Below are 23,499 nucleotides of genomic sequence, written 5' to 3' on the forward strand. Positions count from 1 at the left end.
CAATGTGACAGGTTCCCTTTAAGTTCTGAATCAACTGGACTGTAAATTATGGCTGTAATAAAACCTAAGATCATCGCAGCCGCCAGACTTTAATACAAAGCGCCTTCCATGTCCCAATATAATTATGATACATGGATCAAATAATTTACTTGAACAAAAGCCTCAGAGCCCACCCTGGCACATATCATGATGTGCCCGCTAGAAATCCCTGCAGGACTAATTAAACAGATCTCACCATATCCAGGACAAGGCGGCTGCCTCGGCATGCTTCCTGGGCGCGCAGTCACAGGCTGCGTTCTGTGGATCTCATGCAAAATAGATAAGTATATTTGGCCTTGTGATTCAAGCACAGCCGAGAGAAAGAAAAAAAGGAGTCAACTATGTATCTCATGAAAACAATCGAAATCTTCTGTTATGCGCATTTATCTCAACGGATAAAGACAGATTATATTTTGTTGAAAACCAACATCTGCATGGAAGTTTGTATGTTTTCCCTGTGTTTGTGTGGGTTTCCCCCCACACTCCGGATACATACGGATAGGTTAAAGGAGTATTCCGATTTATTTAAAGGAGATCTCATTGCGAAAAACGTATCCACTATCTACAGGATAGGGGATAAGTTTTAGATTGTGGGGGGGGGGGGGGCGACTGCTGGGGCCACCTGCGAACTCCTGTACGGAGCCCCAGCTCCAGGGGCCGCCATGCCCCCTACATATCTCTCTGTGGGAGAGATGTTCTGCTGTCTTCGGCTCTCCCATAGAGCTATATGAAGGGGGTGCAGCGTCCCCTGCTTCATGCGGGGGTTGTAATGCGCCACTCCTTTGAAGAGCCAGGGCTCCTTACGCGGGGTGGTCTGACCACTGGGACCCCGGGTGATCTAAAACTTATGCCCTATCCTGCAGATAGGGGATACGTTTTTTGCCATGAGACCTGTCCTTTAAGAACCACTCCGCAGCTTTGTAAGGATTTAAAATAAGAAATGGCATCATACACACCTTGCCTGATCCAGCAGTCATATGGACCATGACGTTGAAACACTCTGCAGTCTCAGTGATGGGATGCAGTGGATTAGGAACTTCATCAGTATAGTCAGGAGAATACGACATCGGGGCAAGAGACCATGGTAGACCGGAGTGATGGTGCTGGAGCAAGCAAGGTAAGTACGGTGTTGTTTCTTATTTTACAGCCATAGTAGGTTCAAATGAGGGTTTAAAAAACTCAGAAGACAATTTTATTAAATGTCGGTGCAACACAGCAAACGGAATACATGGGAGAGCAGGACACCGTCACTGGCAGCGTTCTGCTTTCCTACGTAACCCGATCGCTGTTTTGCACTGATATTCAATAAAAGTATTGTTCATGCTCCAAGATTGGTGAGTGCCATTACTGCATAGTCTCTTTGGCTGTTTACATATGGATTGATTCTTGAGAACTGAGCACTCCAGCTAGCAGGGGAACCTTGCTTAGTGTCCTTACACTGTACATACTATCAATGGATTTATATGCTATGCTGTGCTAAACACTGCTACTTTTTGAGCGTTTGAATAAAATAATCATATATCAGCTTTAAATATAAAAACAACAGCGCCGCAGGGTAGGAATGGGGTAAATTAATTTCTATACCAAACTCCAAAAAGACAGAGAAACTGACTCTCTCCGGGATCACAGGGTATAAAACCCTTATCTTTGAACCTCCCTACTAGTGTCTATTATAAAACATCACATTTATTGGTATGCATTAAAATGGGTTCAAACCACAAATCACAAACCACTGATCAATATAAATTTGCCTTCACACCCCTGATGACATGGCTAGTGCTACGAAACATGTAGGGGAGGCAAAGGGATAATATTTTAATCATCAGTATCATCAGCATTTTCTTAGTGCGTACTGCAGATCCCTATTATCGAGAGACTGAGACCAAGTTATATTGCTTTAAATTGGCAGATGTTAACCAAAATTTGACAGTGTTCATAGAACATTCCTAGAAAAACCATTTAATCTTAAACATGTTCTTTTTATTTAATCTGTTTTCATTTCCTGATTGTAATTTTTTTAATTTAATTTTTAGTATGTTGTTACAGGCTTCCATGTTTTCTGAGCTGTTAACAGATGACACAACCCCTTTAAAAAGAGGACTGGAACCTATATATCCCAAAAGTGGTGGCACAATTCATAAAGCTCTGCAACCTAATAACATTTATAAAACACTATATTGTTGGACAATTTGTGGACAAGATTCAACGGACTTGCAAAGCTGGGCACGAAACGTGTCCCCATCTCTGTCCCACATACCTGTTTATACACCTGAGACTCAAATTTAAAGGCATCATATTCCAAGATGTACTCGATTCCATTCAGTAATAATGTGTAGAAGACATGGAGTTCTCCTTAATCTAACATCTTACAGAGTTAATGCCTCTATCATGAGGAATGATACTGTATAATGCTAACAGATCATTCACCCATAGTACATAAGTGCCAATTTTCATCTTTCTTAATTTTTTGCCACTGGTAGAATCACAAAGTAAAAAATGTAGCTTTAAATTGCTCCTGAGCGAGTCAATGCCCGCTTTAATTGGGCTCTGAGCACCAGATGACTAGGGGGCCACACCGGAGATCGTGGGGGGGGGGGGGGCAGTGGCTGGACCCTGTGATCAGATATCTTATCCCCTATTCTTTAGATAGGAACTAAGATGTTTAGGGGCGATGTACCCCTTTAAGTGAAAGCTACCTGGAAAAGAAGGCATGAAGGATCTGCTTTGCATATCCTTACTTCTATGATCCATAAAAAAAAAAAAAATAAATAACAGAATTTATTACTATTACTATTGTAAACCAGACATGTTGGGTTGTGCACCAGAATTCTGTCTCCAGAATTCTTGCGCCAGAAATGGAAAATAGAGAACCCCAAAAGGGACACGGCCAGTGGGGAAAAGGGGAGTGTCCCAACATTTTCACAAAAATCCAACATATTTACTAGTGGTGGATTTCAGCTGAGGAAAATCTGACAGATCAGAGCATGTGTTAAAAAAATAAAATAAAAAAATAAGCAAAATGTAGGGAAAAAAGTGCAAATGTAGGGAAACCTTAGTATTTACCTTGGGAAAAAAATTGTAGGGAATTAAAAAACCCACAAAGAAACCTACACAACACTCTTAGTAAGTCCGGGCAGGCGTCTTCATCCTTTCTCTGCTGATCTTTACAAGCATCTGCCTCGGTAGGAGAACACAATTCTCCTAAACCAGTCCGTCCTATAAACCTTCTCCATATGTACAGAGTATAGCCTGCAGAACTGCTGCCAGAATTCATTTCTAAATCGTCTTTGGACATGAACTACAGGCAGACTCATGTAAAGAACAATACAATACAGTATAGGCATAAAAAACAATAATGACAAGCAAACTAGATAAGAGGTGGATGAGAACAGACCGATACCTGCACAGCCACAAAGGGGATACACAAGAACAATAGCTAGAAGGGAACTATAAGAACCGTATACACATTCACCGCTTTCATCCGTCCTGTGACTGTCACAACATGCACTTGGCAGCGGAGACCGCATGACTATAATCTACATAGACACCGGCTGCCATTTATTAGGAAAAAAAAGGAGATATTACTCACTCTTAATAATCTTGGTGTGAGGTCTTATGCCACCATTATATAGGTCATCTGCCAACATCTAGTGCCCACAATGGGTTGACACTGAGAACTCAACAAACCTTATTGCCTTGTAAACACACAGTGTAACATGCCTAACCTCATAATTCTTTCCAACAGGTCTTCCTAAGTGTCAATATCTACTAGAGCCCTGCATTAAGAGCGGGACCCAATCCAAAACGTGCGGGAGCAGGCTGTAATGAGGCTGCTGCGGGCGGGAGCCGGCTGTAATGAGGCCGCTGCGGGCGGGAGCCGGCTGTAATGAGGCCGCTGCGGGCGGGAGCAGGCTGTAATGAGGCCGCTGCGGGCGGGAGCAGGCTGTAATGAGGCTGCTGCGGGCGGGAGCCGGCTGTAATGAGGCCGCTGCGGGCGGGAGCCGGCTGTAATGAGGCCGCTGCGGGCGGGAGCCGGCTGTAATGAGGCCGCTGCGGGCGGGAGCAGGCTGTAATGAGGCCGCTGCGGGCGGGAGCAGGCTGTAATGAGGCCGCTGCGGGCGGGAGCAGGCTGTAATGAGGCCGCTGCGGGCGGGAGCAGGCTGTAATGAGGCCGCTGCGGGCGGGAGCAGGCTGTAATGAGGCCGCTGCGGGCGGGAGCCGGCTGTAATGAGGCCGCTGCGGGCGGGAGCCGGCTGTAATGAGGCCGCTGCGGGCGGGAGCAGGCTGTAATGAGGCTGCTGCGGGCGGGAGCCGGCTGTAATGAGGCTGCTGCGGGCGGGAGCCGGCTGTAATGAGGCTGCTGGGGGCGAGAGCAGGCTGTAATGAGGCTGCTGCGGGCAGGAGCAGGCTGTAATGAGGCTGCTGCGGGCGGGAGCAAGTCCCACAAATGGAGAGTGGGGCAGGAAAGCTCCTGCAAGAAATAAGAAGTTGTGTAGTTCTTTCCGGTGTGACCACATTGCTCTCTGCTGCCACCTCTGTCACAACGTCCTCTGGAGCATACAGCAGCTGATAAATACTGGAAGAATTAAGAATTTTAAATAGAAGTAACTTACAAATCTGTTTAAAGGGGTCCCAAACGCTGAGCAGCGGAGGACCCCTTTAACGTTCTGGCACCAGTTGATTTGAAAAAAAAATTTCTCCAGAGTACCCCTTTAAAACTTTGTAATACACAAAAATGGAGCTTTACCCACCAAAAAAGATAATTTAGAACATTAACCAGCACAGAAGTTTGAACCTAAAAAACAATGAGATAAAAAGGAGGTCACTCAGCACCTATGAGACACCCATGTTAAGGTGACTGGTACCTTTTATAATGCCCTTAGGGCCTGAGGTGTAATTGTTAGGTGTCGGGAGGTCATGAAATGTGTAGTAAGATTAAATAGGTATTTGTATATATATAAACGGGTGACTGTCACCTCGCCCTGAAAAGTCACCCTGTCAAACTCCAGCGGACACACAGGTAAGAAAAACACCTGGAAAATGTCATTGTTACCTGAGCTGAAGACAGAGGAAGTGCTCACTGGCAGCGGCCCAGAGATTACAATACACACATAACAAACCCGTTCTGTGCCGGGATGTCCAGCATCTATTTCCATAATAAGTCATGAAAAATTCTCAAAAACTAAAATATAAGACAGGTTTAGTATTGTTAAGGCACCAGAATTGTAGCTTAATTTGCACCAAAATGCATGTGTTCTACCACATTTATCATGGTTTGTAAGAGATTTTTGGTACCTAACTTAACAAGGGCCATAGCTTCAAGAAAAACGGATTTCTTTGAAATGCAAGAAAATATGTAATCAGAAAAGAAACAATTGTTTAAAACAGTGGTCTTCAACCTGCGGACCTCCAGATGTTGCAAAACTACAACTCCCAGCATGCCCGAACAGCCGTTGGCTGTCCGGGCATGCTGGGAGTTGTAATTTTGCAACATCTGGAGGTCCGCAGGTTGAAGACCACTGGTTTAGACCATAGTTGTTACGAATTTTTGATGATTTGTAATTTTCCAACTGTATCTATATTTTAAAATCATCCTGAAATCTTGCAGTTACCATTCTGGTCATTAGGCTTAAAATTACACTAAGACTTCCTGCTCTATACAGATCACTTCTCATCAGGATTACATTAACAGGAGACACCAGTATACAGACAACAGAGGTACACACAACAGCTGTTGCTTACAGTTCAGCCTCCCTTTCCCTGCTGAGTGACCTCTGAAAAAGTCAAAATGCATGCCCATCCCCTTTCCTAGTGAATTGGAGTCTATTGTTGTCTATGGTCCATGGGGTCTGCTGTGTAGCATGTGGTCTGTCTCTATTCATTAATAAAATTCAGACAATATATTACCTTTAAAGCGTACTCCAGTGAAATAAAACTTATCCTCTATTTCCTGTACGGCTATGCTGACCTCCACAGGAATCCGCGACTGACATGCCCCCTCCATGAATTTCTATAGGATACATGGAGGGGGCGTGTACCACTACTTTGCGCAGGGGTAAGTTAATATATATTGGTAAAGAAAGTTACTTATCTAACTCCCCATTGCATTTCATGCTTTCCTTCTGCTTCTGATACAAACTGACAGATCTGTTTTCTCCATTGCCCCACTTCCTGTTACATAATTCCTCTTCATGCATACACTCTAGCCGGGAATTCAGCCAATGCTATGTGGGATGCTCACGTGGGTGTAACAGGCAAAGTTATAGTCAAGAGGGTGTAGTGTGAGGGATCTTTACATCTGATCTTTTTTACCCCTAATTGACAAGGGGGTATGGTTTCCAGGCAAATGGGGCACAGTTTTGCGAAAATGGGATGTGGCTAAAAATGCTAAATCATTATCCAATATTTTGGTAACAAAATACAGTCAGGTCCATAAATATTGGGACATCGACACAATTTTAAAATTTTTGGCTCTATACACCACCACAATGGATTTGAAATGAAACTAACAAGATGTGCTTTAACTCCAGACTGTCAGCTTTAATTTGAGGGTATTTACATCCAAATCAGGTGAAGGTGTAGAAATTACAACAGTTTGCATATGTGCCTCCCACTTGCTAAGGGATCAAAAGTAATGGGACAATTGGCTTTCAGCTGTTCCATGTCCAGGTGTGTGTTATTCCCTCATTATCCCAAATGCAATGAGCAGATAAAAGGTCCAGAGTTCATTTCAAGTGTGCGATTTGCATTTGGAATATGTTGCTGTCAACTCTCAAGATGAGATCCAAAGAGCCGTTACTATCAGTGAAACAAGCCATCATTAGGCTGAAAAAACAAAACAAACCCATCAGAGAGATAGCCAAAACATTAGGCGTGGCCAAAACAATGTTTGGAACATCCTTTTAAAGAAGGAACGCACCGGTGAGGAATGCAACACCAAAAGACCCGGAAGACCAAGGAAAACAACTGTGGAGGATGAGCGAAGAAATCTTTCCCTGGTGAAGAAAACCCCTTCACAATAGTTGTCCAGATGAAGAACACTCTCCATCCAGGAGGTAGGTGTATGTGTGTCAAAGTCATCAAGAGAAGACTTCACCAGAGTGAATACAGAGGGTTCACCACAAGATGGAAACCATTGGGGAGCCTCAAAAACATGAAGGCCAGATAAGAGTTTGCCAAACAACATCTAAAAAAGCCTTCACAGTTCTGGAACAACATCCTATGGACAGATGAGACCAAGATCAACTTGTACCAGAGTGATGGGTGGAGAAGAGCATGGAAAAGGAAAGGACAATGATCCTTCGCATACACCTCATCAGTGAACATGGTGGTGGTCGTGTCATGGCATAGTGGGCATGTATGGTGCCAATGGAACTGCTTCTCTTGTATTTACTGATGATGTGACTGCTGACAAAAGCAGCAGGATGAATTCTGAAGTGTTTTGGGCAATATTATCTGCTCATATTCAGCAAAATGCTTCAGAACTCATTGGACGGCGCTTCACAGTGCAGATGGACAATGACCCAAAGCAAACTGCAAAAGCAACCAAAGAGTTTATTAAGGGAAATAAGTGGAATGTTATGCAAAGGCCAAGTCAATCAGGTGACTTGAATCCGATTGAGCATGCATTTCACTGAAGACAAAACTGAAGGGAAAATGCCCCAAGAACAAGCAGGAACTTAAGACAGTTGCAGTAGAGGCGGCAGAGCATCACCAGGGATGAAACCCAGCAACGTCTGCTGATGTCTATGCGTTCCAGACTTCAGGCTGTAATTGACTGCAAAGGATTCGCAAACAAGTATTAAAAAGTGAAAGTTTGATTTATGATTATTAGTATGTGAAAGTAGAGAAAGTTTCGGCTCTATCCCTGGTCTGGATCCCAAGCAAGGAGAGGGTGTGGACCTCACCCAGAACTATGGAAATGAAGAAAGCAAACTCCAGCTCGGCTCAGGTAAGTGCGGCTTTATTCACATCAACGAGGCAACAGGTACAGAGAGGAAGTGACGCGTTTCGGCCAGGTGCTGGCCTTAGTCGTACGACTAAGGCCAGCACCTGGCCGAAACGCGTCACTTCCTCTCTGTACCTGTTGCCTCGTTGATGTGAATAAAGCCGCACTTACCTGAGCAGAGCTGGAGTTTGCTTTCTTCATTTCCATGATTATTAGTATGTCCCATTACTTTTGGTCCCTTAACAAGTGGGAGGCACTAGGGCTGGGCGGTATGACCAAATATGTGTATCACTGTATTTTTGTAACTTATGGCGGTTCCACAGTATATAACGTGCAACAAGTAGTAGTTCAGCTCACCCCTGCCGCCTCCGTGCGCGGACTCGTGCGGACGCCACGAACAGCCAATAGTAGAAAGAGAATGTCCAGCACTGTGAGCACGATGCAAGATGATTTATTGTAGAATAGAACAGCAAACAGCAACAGGGATCATAGACTGACGCATTTCAGCGACCTTGGTCGCCTTAATCGTACTTAAGTATGTTCAGCTCTATCTGCCCTTTATAGTGGTTTGCCCCGCCCCCTCCCACCAGGTGAAAACCCCTGAATGGCCAAGGGTGGGGTGTCCCCACACCAAAGCGACAGATTTACACTTGTGTTCACATTAGACAACAAAAGACACAGACTTTGATATTGTTCACAAAGGAAATAGGCTATAAAGAGCCTAGCAAAAAATTGCAAAGGATACCATATAAACAGTACCAAGGAAAGAAGAGAAAATAACAATATGAACTACGTTTTAATAACTGAATGAAGTATAGAAAAAACACAGTGCTGGACATTCTCTTTCTACTATTCACAGTATGTAACGGTATTCCCCCACACACAAATTAATTATCAGCCCAGCGCTGCGCTGTCCCTATCGGGGGAAATACTCACATATCACCCGCAAGCGCTGCCCTCCTCATCCTCCTGTTTGTTGCGGACCGCCGGCGCTGACACTCTATTCTGTACGCTGTATCCCTATGCCCGGGCTGCAAAAGGTAAACAAAATAAATTTCAACCACATTCCTAAGTCGGCCTTACGCTCTTCCTGGGGACGGGAACGTTGGAGAGACATCAGCCTATCACCGGCCGCAGCGATGTTCCGCCTCAGCCGGTGATAGGTTGAGAACACTGTCATGTAAGAAGCCGGATTCTTACATGACAGTGCGCTCAACCTACCACCGGCCGAGGCAGAACATCCCTGCGGCTGGTGATAGGCTGATGGCTCTCCGACGTTCCATTCCCTGGGAAGCTGGTCCGGACAGACGGGGAAAGTGAGTTAGAGTTTATTTTGTTTACCTTTTGCAGCCCTGGCATAGGGATACAGCGTACGGTATAGAGTACTCCGCAACAAACAGGAGGACAAGGAGGGCAGCGCTTGCGGGTGATATGTGAGTATTTACCCCGACGGGGACAGCGCAGCGCTGGGCTGATAATTAATTGTGGGGGGGGGGGGCAGAACAGCGCTCGCGGGTCACATATGATTAGTTCACCGATGGGGACAGCGCAGCGCTGGGTTGATAATTCATTCATTCCAGAGGGGGAGGGATAAAACCGGTATTGCGGTATGGGGAAAAATTCATATTGTGCAGGACAAAAATTTCGGTATTCGGTATGAACCGGTATACCGCCCAGCCCTAGGAGGCACACATGCAAACTGTTGTAATTCCTATACCATTCACCTGATTTTGATGTAAATACCCTCAAATTAAAGCTGACAATCTGCAGTTATAGCACATCTTGTTTGTTTAATTTCAAATCTATTGTGGTGGCGTCTAGAACCAAAAATTTTAGAATTGTGTCGATGTCCCAATATTTAAGGACCTGACTGTTTTAGTGTGAAGTAAGCCGACCACAAGTGGTGTAAGGTTAAACAACAGTCTAACATGACCATCTGGAGAGACATGAAGTCTGAAGCGAAGACATCTTGGGGCAGAAGGAACATTTGGTACAAATACATTGCTCAGTAATAAAGGGTCCATATGGGTAGCTCGATCATAGAAGTTTCAGGAAGATCCACAGCTTCGTATCCTAAAGCAATTGAGATGAATGGTGCCACTTCTATGGTCACACCTGCTGGCACAAGCTGGGGCGACACATGGTCACACAGAGTGCCCTCTCTCCCGTTAATGACACCAGCGGGCATTATTCTGCCACGGGGACAGAGCTGAAAGTATCAGATGTTAAATCACACATATCCATGTCTGTAATCCGGCACAGATGTTCTGCCATCCCGCATGTCCGCTCTCCCATACAAGCTGGATGTCTTTCACCCTGGCAGATGGAGCGAGTAGCTGAGTAAAAAGCCCCGCATTGTTATGGCCTCCAGACTGCAGCTATGCTAATACGCTGCCAATAGTCGTCTATTGTGACTCCAATTCTACGTCCCCAGACAATAAAACCTATGCAACTTTAAAGCGGTGTCACCATACTGTACTGCTAGCACCATCACTTTTAAAACTGAGAATAAAGGGTCCACGCTGCTTTGGGGCTGCGTCCATTTCCAAGTTTTCCCTGTACAGTGGCGGCTTCTGGTCCCAGGCCATCTCGAACAGTGTCTAAAGGGGTTATCCAGGAAAAAACTTTTTCTATATATCAACTGGCTCCAGAAAGTTAAACAGATTTGTAAATGACTTCTATTGAAAAATCTTAATCCTGTCAGTACTTATGAGCTTCTGAAGTTAAGGTTGTTCTTTTCTGTCTAAGTGCTCTCTGATGACACGTGTCTCGGGAACCGCCCAGTTTAGAAGCAAGTCCCCATAGCAAACCTCTTCTAAACTGGGCGGTTCCCAAGACATGTGTCATCAGAGAGCACTTAGACAGAAAAGAACAACCTTAACTTCAGAAGCTCATAAGTACATAGAATGAGGATTGGCATCCCAAACATTTTTTTTTTAAAGGGGTACTCCGGTGCTTAGACATCTTATCCAAAGGATAGGGGATAAGATGCATGATCGCGGGGGTCCCGCCGCTGGGGACCCCCGTGATCTTGCACGCCACACCCCGTTTATAATCAGTCCCCGGAGCGTGTTCGCTCCGGGTCGGATTACTGTCGATCACGGGCCAGAGCTTATCCCCTTTGGATAGGGGATAAGATGTCTAAGCACCGAAGTACCCCTTTAAACCACTGAAATCCATATGGAAAAGTCTATGGGGGAGATTTATCAAAACCTGTCCAGAGGAAACATTGCCCAGTTGCCCATAGCAACCAATCAGATCGCTTCTTTCATTTTTAACAAGGCCTCTGAAAAATTTAAGACGCGATCTGAATGGTTGCCATGGGTAACTTTTGATAAATCTCCCCCTATGTGAAAATACCCTTCCATAATACTTAAACAAAAAGGAGACCGGCTGTAGCTTCTTGCTCCTCAAGCTTCCAAGACCTCAGAAAAATTCTTGGCACCAGTCTTTACTCAGTTCCCCATTAGGCGTCTCCGATCATATACATTAGCAGATGAGTTTCCCAGAGCCGGGAGGGTATCAGATAGACAACAGCATGTAAGGCTCAGCACATTCTAATGGAAACAAGGATCCCTTCCTCAGGGGACGCATATACAGGGCACGGCTACACGTACAGCCCCTAACATAAACCCCTGAACTACAGAACATAAATCCTCACCAAGGATGAAGTAATGCTTGTGCGCTTTGTATTTCCTGCAGCCATACACATGACATAAATCTCCGAAGGGTCAAAGATAACCTGAAGTGTATGGTGCAGCCGCTCACCCCCCTCTTCCCATAGCAGAGAACACGCCACATTAGTGTCTAATGACAAGGCCCAGTAGGATAACGGAGGGGCCACATGGGATGGGCCCCCCTCCCCTTCCCCCTGGGGTTTAGAATTAGTTAAGTGTAGTTATAAGGCAGAAAGTACAGCAAGGGTTAATGTTATTTCTAATATGGCACTAAGTTTCTTATAGGGCCGGCGTGTTGCTGGGCAGATTATGAGAAACTGCTGATTGGCTGTTGCTACCCACGGCGGGAAGATTTGAAATCTTTATAAATCGCTGCTGAAGGAGCTCGGTGTCCAGTCTGAGGAGAACCCTGAAGAAACACCTTGCCCGTCCCTCCCTCCCTGTCACGGTCTGTTATGAGGGTGTCACCGAAAGGTGGCCAGCTTTTATTTAAGAAGGGGTGTCACCCAGAGGTTTTCTGGGTGGACAGCTGGTTTGGAGTATACACTGTGGTTTGATATTTTAGTATGGTTTTATGAGTTAGTTACCGTATTTTTCGCACTTTTTCTTCTGGGGGGGGAAAAGTTGGTGCGTCTTATACGGCGAATACACACCTATCTCGACGGTCCCTGCGGCCATCAACGGCCGGGACCCGTGGCTAATACAGGACATCATCGATGTCGTGGTGATGCCCTGTATTAACCCTTCAGACGAGGCGATCAAAGCTGACCGCTGCGTCTGAAGCGAAAATAACACTAACCCGGCTGTTCAGTCGAGCTGTTCAGGACCGCCGCGGCGTCCCGAACAGCTTACAGGACACAGGGAGGGACCTTACCTGCCTCCTCGGTGTCTTCTCAGTGCCGGGATCCCCTGCATGGCCGGCGCTCTCCTTCGTCGTCATCACGTCGTCGCGCATGACGTCCCGTCATCCAATAGGAGAGGAGCGCGAAGCGACGTCATGGCGGCGACGGAGATCAAGGATACCGGGCAGCAGAGACGTTCCGGAGCGACGGGGACACCCCAGGGACGCGGCGACAGCGATGGAGGGAGGCATCCAGGGCAGCGGTGACGGGTCCGGAGCGGTGGGGACACGTGAGTACTACCTCCTATACCAGTGGTCTTCAACCTGCGGACCTCCAGATGTTGAAAAACTACAACTCCCAGCATGCCCGGACAGCCAACGGCTGTCCGTGCATGCTGGGAATTGTAGTTTTGCAACATTTGAAGGTGCGCAGGTTGAAGATCACTGTCCTATACTTTACATTGTATTTGGTTCAGAATCTTTATTTTCTAGATTTTTATCCTATAAAATTAGGTGCGTCTTATATGCCGGAGCGTCTTATATGGCGAAAAATACGGTATATAATTTTATTAAATGGTTATTTATTCATTAATTTATTGATTATTTATTAATAAAATATTTCCCTCAATAAACATCCGTGGCCTTTCTCCAAATAAGTGGTATTCGTTTTATTTATGGGAAGGTTGCGGGTGGAGTGTGGGGGGTCCCTATCCCATGGTATTAGTACTAAAGTCAATGCCTGATATGTCTATGAAGTGTAGAACGGAAGAAAGTACCTGAACCCCAACGCAAAGACGCGCCCCCTTCTTCAGATCAGTTTACATACTAGGGGGGGGGGGGGGGGGGGGCAATACAGGTAAATATAGTGCAAAAGGGTGCCAGTTTCAGTTAGAGAGGCCCAAAAGGCTGGTTACATAAAATAAGTAAAATACTGAATACATTAAGATAATAATACATACAACTTTATACGTTGTAGGCTTAAAGTTGTATGTGTTATTTTAATTCATTCAGAGCTTTACTAAGTTTATGTAACCTACCATTTGGGCCTCTCCTACTGGAACTAACGCCCTTTTGCACTACAGTTACCTGTACTGCTCCCCTAAGTATGTATACTGATCTGAAGAAGGGGGTGCTAACCCCTGAAAGCCCTCATCTCTCTTGTTGTCTTGCTTTGATTTAATAATTTTTTAGGCTGCATTTACATTACTTTTGCTTGTTACAGCTGCCAACCGGGCGCTCCCGCATCCCAGCCGGACTGGTGCAGAAACCAAGTCACTTTAAAGGGGTACTCCCATGGAAAACTTTTTTTATTTCATTTTTTAAATCAACTGGTGCCAGAAAGTTAAAGGGGTACTCAGGCGCCAAGACATCTTATCCCCTATCCAAAGGATAGGGGATAAGATGCCTGATCGCGGGGGTCCCGTCGCTGGGGACCCACGTGATCTTGCACGCAGCACCCCGTTACAATCAGTACCCGGAGCACGTTCGCTCCGGGTCTGATTACTGGCGATCACGGGGGCCGGAGCATTGTGACGTCACGACCCCGCCCCGTGTGACATCACGCTCTGCCCCCTCAATGCTCCGGCCCCCGTGATCGCCAGTAATCAGACCCGGAGCGAACGTGCTTCGGGGACTGATTGTAACGGGGTGCTGCAAGATCCCCCAGCGGCGGAACCCCCGCAATAAGGCATCTTATCCCCTATCCTTTGGATAGGGGATAAGATGTCTTAGCGCCGGAGAACCCCTTTAAACATGTTTGTAAATTACTTCTATTAAAAAATCTTAATCCTTCCAGTACTTATTAGCTGCTGAATACTACAGAGAAAATGGTTTTCTTTTTGGAACAGAGCTCTCTGCTGACATCATGACCACAGTGCTCTCTGCTGACATCTCTGTCCATTTTAAGAACTGTCCAGAGTAGGAGAAAATCCCCATAGCAAACATATGCTGCTCTGGTCAGTTCCTAAAATGGACAGAGATGTCAGCAGAGAGCACTGTGTTCCAAAAAGAAAACCATTTCCTCTGTAGTATTCAGCAGCTAATAAGTACTGGAAGGATTAAGATTTTTTAACAGAAGTAATTTACAAATCTGTTTAACTTTCTGGCATCAGTTGATTAAAAAAATAAAAAAGTTTTCCACAGGAGCACCCCTTTAATGAGCCAACCGGAGTCAGATAGTGACTCCAGTCGGCTCATTCTTGCCCCATATTTGGTTTTGTGACAGTACTTAAAACCGTGGTATACTATGGTTTTAGGTCCGGTCACAAAACCGCATACGGCGCAAAAGTGAATGGGTTTTGGCACCGGTACGGCTGGGATACAGGAGCTCCTGGTTTTGAAATTTCCCAGCCGGACGCCGTAGCCGTAGTGACTAACCGTGATGTGAATGCAGCCAAATTTCTACTGGATTGGATGTTCTCCTTTTCTAAAACCAGCAGCGCCTTTGCATTGAGGTCAAATATTTTCGTCCGTTCTTCACTTAACTTACCAGGACCTGGAACCATCTACTGGGACCTTGGGCCAGCAACTGTTTCCAGAAGTTTTATAACCTTAACTTTTGGGGTGATACGCAAGTGAACCGCTTGCTTCAGGTGAGCAGCTTTATCACCCTTTTTTCTGTCCCCTATGTTGTTCCCAAATATAATACACAAGGGGTCACCTGCCGATCTCTCTTTTTCTCTTCACACATAGGTTTTCAATGTCTATGGGAAGTTACAGCCATATCACAGCTACATTTGACACAGAGATAAAATAGTGGACCCAGTAGACCCTACAGTACCTCCATATACATCTTATTTTGGAGAGAATTCTCCCGTAGAAGTACCCAATGGAGCCTGAACGGTAGCACTCAAAGGCAAGGTGGCTCCTTACTAGGAAAGACGACATTTGAAGATGTGACATAAGGTCTTGACTTCCCAACCCCGGCACTGCGGTGATAACTGTACAGGATGAAACACTAAAATCCTTTTCATATCTGGGAAAGGGAATAAAGGAAATAGAGAAGAAATCGAATTTAAATAAGTTATCTAATATTGTTAGACATCAGGGCTCCATGTGGAATATTACAAATGTGAAGCTTCTTTATCTCCACACTATGAGGAGAATTTATCATGGTGCGGGTGATGTACATGTTTTTTACCCTGCCATGATTAAGGGTCCAGCTTGACCCGAAACGCGTTGGTGTTTCTGTGTGCTCCATGTGATCGCCATTAAAGTTTCTGTTAGACCTTATCATGCGCTGGACATTCCTTCTCTTAGTTTTGCCTACAGGACCGGTGGCACAGCCGGTTAGTCAGGAAGCGGATGGGAAAGTCAGGCTGGAAAGTCAGTAAACTTTTGCTGTTATATGTTTTTTACCCTAGTTTCCTTGCAATGTATTTGACATGGCTGGGACTAACTTATCATAAAGTCGCACAGCCTTTCATGAATGGTGTGCAGGAGCCTCAGTGATAATGATGACAGGAAATATTGCGTGGTATAGACACTTTTTACAGCGTAAAGACCATAATAAATGTCCTCCTATTAGCACAGGAAAGGTTACGACTGATGACCCCTACTTTTAACCCCTTTTTACTTACACTGGATGTCATCTTCACTGCGGAAGTGCTGATGGAGCATAGGAGCCCTTTTGGACAAGCACACAGATTGTGTAGATTATATGGCTCCACAATGATGCAGGTAGGCTCACGGGATCATTGGTTCGACCCTTTGTAACCTTCATTTCACTCATGTTACATGGATCATCCAATGAACAATGATTTAAGAAATGTATTAGCAGTATGTAGGTGCAGCAATGTATTAGCAGCACCGTATATACTAGAGTATGAGCCGACCCGAATATAAGCCGAGGCCCCTAATTTCACCCCAAAAACCCAGGAAAAGTTATTGACTCGACTATAAGCCTAGGGTGGGAAATACATCATCCCCCCATGTCATCATCCAGACCCCCCCCCCCCCCACTTCATCATCACCGCCTGTCAATCCCTTCATCAGTGGTCTTCTTCAACCTGCGGACCTCCAGATGTTGCAAAACTACAACTCCCAGCATGCCCAGACAGCCATCCAACCTCTGGAGTTCCGCAGGTTGAAGACCACTGCGTCCTTCGTCATCATCCAGACACCCCCTTTAGTTTTCTACTCACCTCTCCTCGGTGGGAAGGAAGGGTGAGCTGGTCCGGGCCATCTACGCTGCAGGGACCGTCCGGTGGGGAGGGTTAGTCGTTTCGGGCTGTCCATTTTCACCGGGGGGGCCCTCTTCTCCGCGCTCCGGGCTTGTCCCTGTGCGTCGTCGTCAAAGCAACGTCACTAGTCCGGGGCCGGGCCCGGAGCGGAGAAGAGGGCCTCCCGGTAAAGATGGACAGCCCGGAACGACTAACCCTCCCCACCGGACAGTCCCTGCAGAATAGATGGCCCGGAACAGCTCACCCTTCCTTCCCACCGAGGGGAGGTGAGTAGAAAACTAAAGGGGGGGTCTGGATGATGACGAAGGCAGCAGTGGTCTTCAACCTGCGTACCTCCAGATGTTTCAAAACTACAACTTCCAGCATGCCCGGACAGCCGATGGCTGTCCGGGCATGATGGGAGTTGTAGTTTTGCAACATCTGGAGGTTCGAGGGTACAAACCACTGAGAAGGGATTGACAGACTGAGAGTTCACTTGAGTAGAAGCCGAGGGGGCGTTTTCAGCACTAAAAATCGTGCTGAAAAACTCGGCTTATACTCGAGTATATACGGTAGATTATATGGCTCCACAATGATGCAGGTAGGATCACTGGATCATTGGTGCGACCCTTTGCAACCTTCATTTCACTCATGTTACACGGATCATCCGATGAACAATGATTTAAGTGAGAAATGTATTAGCAGTATGTAGGTGCAGCAATTAGACGTATGTAGGTGCAGCAGTGCTAGCTGGAGCTCCATGGACCATTCTGAACACTATCTGAGATTCTTAGGCCGCACTCACATCACAACTGTACCTTCTGTGACACATATACATTGGCAACCTGTTCAACTGGGCTGCTGAAGGCACAGGCTCCATTTATTTCAAAGGCTCGAACATAGTTACAGGGACTATTTCTCCAGGCGCACAAAATGTTTCATGTGCACCTAAGCACTTTTTTTTTTTTCCAACTTTTGTGGGTATACATAAAGTACTATACAGCCTTACCTAAGCAACTTTCAGTTTTCACTTTGCAGTGGTTGCGAATTTATCAAGTGCAGATTTTGCACATCAGCAAATAAAAAATAAAAAGAGTCGCAAACCCCTTCAAAATGTCGCAAATCAAAGCCTTTGGACGGCACTTTGAAAAAGTCTCACAAAAACACTTTTTGTGCAGAAAAGTCGCAGAGGAGAGGTGTAATCATACAAAATGGTGTTCAGAAGTGACTTAAGCAAAACCAAAGCAAGAAAAAAGGACTTCAAAGCTTAAAGGGGTACTCCGGCCCTAAGACATCTTATCCCCTATCCAAAGGATAGGGGATAAGATGTCTGACCGTGGGGGTCCCGCCGCTGGGGACCCCCGCAATCTTGTCATTCGGCACCCACCTCTTTGAGCTGCACGCTGTGCTGCCAGCTCACAAACTGCCGGGTGCCGACCACGGGGCCGGAGTATCGTGACGTCACGACTCTGCCCCCGTGTGACGTCATGCCCCGCCCCCGCTATGCAAGTCTATGGGAGGGGGCGTGACGGCCGTCACGCCCCCTCCCATTGACTTGCATAGCGTGGGCGGGGTGTGACATCACACTGGTAGTCCATTGCTAGAAATAGATGACGACGGAGTATCGTGACGTCAGGACTACGCCCCTGTGTGAAGTCACGCCCCGCCCCACTATGCAAGTCTATGGGAGGGGGCATGACGGCTGTCACGCCCCTTCCCATTGACTTGCATAGCGGGGAAGGGGTGCGACGTCACACGGGTGGGGGGGGGGGGGGAGGGGTGTCCTAACGTCACTATACTCCGGGCCTGGGGTCAGCACCCGGCAGTTTGTGAGCTGGCAGCGCGGCGTGCAGCTCAAAGAGGTGAGTGCCGAATGCAAGATTGCTGGGGTCCCCAGCAGCGGGACCCCCGCAGTCAGACATCTTAAGATGTCTTAGGGCCAGAGTACCCCTTTAATGATAAATGTCCCCCATTGCATTTTTACTCTGACACCAAGCAGTTGAGTCCAATCACCAACCTGTATATGTTCGAGAAAAGACCTGAGCGTAGCCACTAGTTGACCAAGTTGGGGCAATTGATGTCAATAGGGCTGATGTACATGTATGTCGGAATTCCATTTTGAGGCATATTTGTTACAGAGGGCACGATTGTAGTATAAACCCTGCCATACAGATCAGCAGAACAAAGTAGTGTGGCCCCTTTTACCCATCACAGCAACCTGTACACGGAGTGTACCTATGCCTGGAACTGCAGCTCATCCCATTCAGGTCTATGGGGATTAAACGGCAGTACCAGGCATAGCCACACTCGTATGGATACTGTTGTACCAGGCAGTGGAGAGGCCATATCACTGGAGCCTATGGGTCGGGACCCCACCGGCCATACATTACTAGTCTATCCTTAGGATCAGCCAAAAAGGAGAAGATCCTGGAGTCTTTTTTTTTTTTCAGAAATAATAATGCACCGCAACTGAAAAGTTAACCATGTACAAATCTCTCCAATAAGACAAATACACAAGTCGCCCAACATGAATCATTACATCCTATTAAATGGGTGTTGGCGGCGGTGATTGATCGCTATTACTTTCCTTTCCTCCTAATCATTTGCTCAGTTACGTGATCTTTTTTTTTACCATTTTTCTCTTTTCTATTAGCCCTAGACAATATGATGAAATGTGGATTTCATTTCTCCCAGCGAACGTTCCTCCCTTGTAGACAGAGACGACGAGGAGATGAAACATGAAGGGAGCAGAGACGACAATGGCGATGGTACGAGTGTCAGAAGCCACTGCAGCGATGTGATTCACTGTACCCAGCGCTAATAAAACACGAGGGAGGGGTGAGTTATAGGCAGTCTATCCCTTCTACTAGACACCAATGACTTCAGGAGATGTGAAGAACTTTAAAGACTCCAGGAGAGGCAGAAAGCTGGAGAAAAGCTGGAGGAAAACGTATTAGTATACGCAGTGTGTCAGCAAGATGGCCGAAGTTATAAGGACATTGTAACGATGGTCGTGCATGGTCAGAGGCGTAACTTGTAGATTCTGAGCCCCAATGCAATTTGTAACAAGGCCCCATGTCTACCAAGTGCCATTTCTAATACTGTGTTTTCTTAATGGACAGAGGTGCCTTTGGGACCCCTTAGGCTCCAGGGCTCCTGATGCGACTGCTACCTCTTCACCCCCTATAGTTAAAGGGGTACTCCGGTGGAAAACATTTCACAACTGGTGCCAAAAAGTTAAACAGATTTGTAAATTACTTCTATTAAAAAATCTTAATCCTTCCAGTACTTATCAGCTGTTGAATACTACAGAGGAAATTCTTTTCTTTTTGGATTTCTTTTCTGTCACGACCACAGTGCTCTCTGCTGAACCCTCTGTCCATGTCAGGAACTGTCCAGAGCAGGAGAAAATCCCCATAGCAAACATATGCTGCTCTGGACAGTTAATAAAATGGAAAGCAGAGGTCAGCAAAGAGCACTGTGGTCGTGACAGAAAAGAAATCCAAAAAGAAAAAAACAATTTTCTCTGCAGTATTCAGCAGCTAATAAGTACTGGAAGGATCAAGATTTTTTTAATAGAAGTATATTACAAATTTGTTTAACTTTTTGGCTTCAGTTGATTAAAAAATAAATAAATAAATAATTATATACATACACACACATATATATGTTTTCTACCGGAGTACCCCTTTAAGCTGGCAATAAATGTCATACAAATGTTGGCCAAACATGCTAACCATCTAAGGTAGGGTTTCCCAACCAGTGTACCTTCATCTGTTAAAAACTACAACTCCCAGCATGCTAGGAGTTGTAGTTTTGCAACAGCTGGAGGCACACTTGTCGAGAAACACTGATCTGAGAAGTATGGTGGCCTCCCAACTCTACAATATCAGAGGAGATAAGGACCTGGCATGTCTGATTTCAACTGCTCAATCCTTTTGTTCTAGATAGATTCGCCGTGGTATACCCCCCTCTTGCCAATGTACGCTCGACGAAACTGAGCATGCATAAAGGTGATTAAAGGGGTTCTCCCTTGGAAAACATTTTTTTTTTTTAAGTCAACTGGTGCCAAAAAGTTAAACAGATTTGTAAATTACTTCTATTTAAAAATCTTAATCCTTCCAGTACTTATCAGCTGCTGTATACTACAGAGGAAGTTCTTTTCTTTTTGAATTTCCTTTCTGTCTGACCACAGTGCTCTCTGCTGACACCTCAGTTCATTTTAGGAACTCTCCGACGCAGGATAGGTTTGCTATGGGGTTTTGCTCCTACTCTGGACAGTTCCTAAAATGGACCGAGGTGTCAGCAGAGAGCACTGTGGTCAGACAGAAAGGACATTCAAAAAGAAAAGAACTTCCTGTGGAGCATGCAGCAGTTGATAAGTACTGGAAGGATTAAAAGGGGTATTCCAGGAAAAAACTTTTTTTTTTTATATCAACTGGCTCCAGAAAGTTAAACAGATTTGTAAATTACTCCTATTAAAAAAATCCTTTCAATAAATATCAGCTGCTGAAGTTGAGTTGTTGTTTTCTGTCTGGCAACAGTGCTCTCTGCTGACATCTCTGCTTGTCTCAGGAACTGCACAGAGTAGAAGAGGTTTACTATGGGGATTTGATTCTACTCTGGACAGCTCCCGAGACACGTGTCATCAGAGAGCACTTAGACAGAAAAGAACAACACAACTTCAGCAGCTCATAAGTACTGAAAGGATTAAGATTTTTTTTAATAGAAGTCATTTACAAATCTGTTTAACTTTCTTAAGCCAGTTGATATATATATTTAAAAAAAATTTTTTTCCTGGAATACCCCTTTAAGATTTTTAAATAGAAGTAATTTACAAATCTGTTTAAAGGACATTTTTGTGCAAAATAACTTATCCCCTTTCTGAAGGATAGGGGATAAGTTATAGATCGCGGGGGTCCGAGCGATCTTCGGTACGGGGCCGCGGCAATATACAGGAAAGGGGGCGTTCCGTCCCCGCATGACGCGGCGGCCAACGCCCCCTCCATGAATCCCATAAAGTTACATGAAGGGGAAGTGTCTGCCGAGGCTTTCTGCTGGGGACGAAACTTCACTTCCTGCAGACTGCCGCGGCCCCGTCCAGGAGATCCCGGGGGGGCCCCAGCGCTCGGACCCCCCGCAATCTATAACTTATCCCCTATCCTTTGGATAGGGGATAAGTTATTTTGTACTGGAGTACTCCTTTAACTTCCTGGCACCAGTTGATTTAAAAAAAAATTTTTTTTCCAGTGGAGTACCCCTTTAAACGAGACAGCTGTCACCCAAACGACAGCTATCTTATGTGTATGGCCAGCTTCAGATGGCATCCCGCTGAATTAATATGGTGATGGCATGTCACATGACTATGATATAGCCATGGACAGTCCTCCTAATGAGAGAACCCCGTAAAACTACTTTGCCTCCAGCTGATGCAAAACTACAACTCCCAGCATGACCGGACAGCCAGAGGCTGTCCGGGCATGCTGGGAGTTGTAGTTTTGCAACAGCTGGAGGCACACTAGTTGGAAAACACTGCCCTAAAAACAAGAAGAGGATTGAAGACATGGGCCTCTGCATCCGTCCTGCACCGTTTTCTCATTACGACACTGATAAGTAGGTTTCATGCCCTAATTTAATAATCTTCTCATGCGGAATTATCTTTTCAGACTACATCTTATAAGATCAATATATCTTTGAACTGAGCGCACAGTCTGAAACCCAGCAAATTATACGCCGCGCCGGCATAAGAGCGACAGACAGCGCCCAAGGCAACTCTCCAAAAGAAAAACAATCAAAAGGAAAAAAATAATAATAAAACGGCAGTCAGCGGAGCGGGGGAGGGCGATTAGAATATCTATGGAAATGGATCCGTGATTGGTCAAAGGGCATCGCTCCAATCATACATAAAATATTGCTAGAGCAACGCTCATATATAAAGGGGTCACGACATGAAATAAACACTGGGCATGTCGATTTTACTAGGTTTGGTCTAGTTTATTATTCTTTTTTCTTGCATTATGTATAGAACAAAATCAGAAATTTATGGGGGGGCTGTATTTTGACAGCTGGTGGTGGGAAATCACCGAGCCAGGTCTCCAAACGACCAAGTTAGGCCCCTTTCACACTACAGGTATCATCCTGTAAAAACCTCCGTAATTACTGCCAGCAAAAAGACCTCAAAACGGCCGTCAAAAAATCCCAGTCGTGTCAATGGGATTATTTTGAACATCCTTTTGCATCAGGCATGTCCGTTTTTACTAATGTCAGTTATTTTTGCCGGCACAAAAGACAGTGCATGCACTCATTTTCGGTCTGGCAAAAAAAAAAAAAACAGACGTTAAAGGGGTATTCCAGGAAAAAACTTTTTTTATATATATCAACTGGCTCCAGAAAGTTAAACAGATTTGTAAATGACTTCTATTAAAAAATCTTAATCCTTTCAGTACTTATGAGCTTCTGAAGTTAAGGTTGTTCTTTTCTGTCTAAGTAATCTCTGATGACACTTGTCTTGGGAACCGCCCATTTTAGAAGCAAATTCCCATAGCAAACCTCTTCTAAACTGGGCGGTTCCCGAGACACGTGTCATCAGAGATTACTTAGACAGAAAAGAACAACCCTAACTTCAGAAGCTCATAAGTGCTGAAAGGATTAAGATTTTTTAATAGAAGTAATTTACAAATCTGTTTAACTTTCTGGAGCCAGTTGATATATATATATATATATATATATATATATATATATATATATATATATATATATCTAATATTAAAAAAAAAGTTTTTCCCTGGATAACCCCTTTAAAATTTAACATTGAAGTCTATGGGAAACGGAAGT

General features: G+C 45.2%; 1 protein-coding gene and 1 long non-coding RNA gene across 13 annotated transcripts in view; one reads left to right on the plus strand and one right to left on the minus strand.

Annotated features, from left to right (window-relative positions):
* MPP7 (MAGUK p55 scaffold protein 7) overlaps positions 1-23,499 on the minus strand; it is a 413,461-nt gene that overhangs the window by 340,100 nt on the left and 49,862 nt on the right. Inside the window, exon 1 of one of the 11 annotated variants that reach the window (XM_056519409.1) lies at positions 236-260. The exons of the other annotated variants lie outside the window; for them this stretch is intronic. The gene's annotated coding sequence lies outside the window, so the exon portion shown is untranslated. Of the gene's footprint in view, positions 1-235; positions 261-23,499 lie in introns of those variants that run through there. 11 annotated transcript variants of the gene reach the window in all.
* LOC130273119 (uncharacterized) lies at positions 12,026-22,624 on the plus strand. 2 transcript variants are annotated; one of them, XR_008843875.1, is made up of 5 exons: positions 12,026-12,112; positions 14,997-15,096; positions 15,197-16,183; positions 19,319-19,503; positions 22,332-22,624. It is a non-coding gene; the product is annotated as an uncharacterized LOC130273119 (long non-coding RNA). The 2 variants fall into 2 exon arrangements; XR_008843874.1 differs by lacking the exon at positions 12,026-12,112 and having other exon boundaries at positions 14,894-15,096.

This window comes from Hyla sarda, chromosome 5 (genome assembly GCF_029499605.1).
Source record: "Hyla sarda isolate aHylSar1 chromosome 5, aHylSar1.hap1, whole genome shotgun sequence".
Lineage (NCBI taxonomy): Eukaryota > Metazoa > Chordata > Amphibia > Anura > Hylidae > Hyla > Hyla sarda.